Here is a 329-nt window from a genome sequence, read left to right as displayed (position 1 = left end):
GCCGGGGCGCCGGCCCGCCGCGGGAGGCGCGGTGCGGGGCTCGAGCGGCGCGGAGGGCGATGCCGGGCCTTACTGCCCGGGAGAGCGGGGGTAGCGCCGCGGGCCGCGCCGGGCTCCGAACAGGCGAGTGGCTGGGCAGCTAGCCTGCCGCCCCGCCGTGGGGCCTGCCGCGCCCGCGGCACGACGGGACATGTAGTGGTCGGACCGGGACTGGGTGGCGGAGCGGCGGCGTCCCGGTGGTATTTGCCCGCTGCCCTTGCTAACAGCCGGCGTGTGCCGCCAGCGCCCTGCCCGGCCAGTGGAGCGGAGGAGGAGCGGGGGGCGACCAT

The sequence above is a fragment of the Falco biarmicus genome, chromosome 6 (genome assembly GCF_023638135.1).
Source record: "Falco biarmicus isolate bFalBia1 chromosome 6, bFalBia1.pri, whole genome shotgun sequence".
In the NCBI taxonomy this organism is placed as follows: domain Eukaryota; kingdom Metazoa; phylum Chordata; class Aves; order Falconiformes; family Falconidae; genus Falco; species Falco biarmicus.
Note: the sequence above shows the minus strand (reverse complement) of the source record.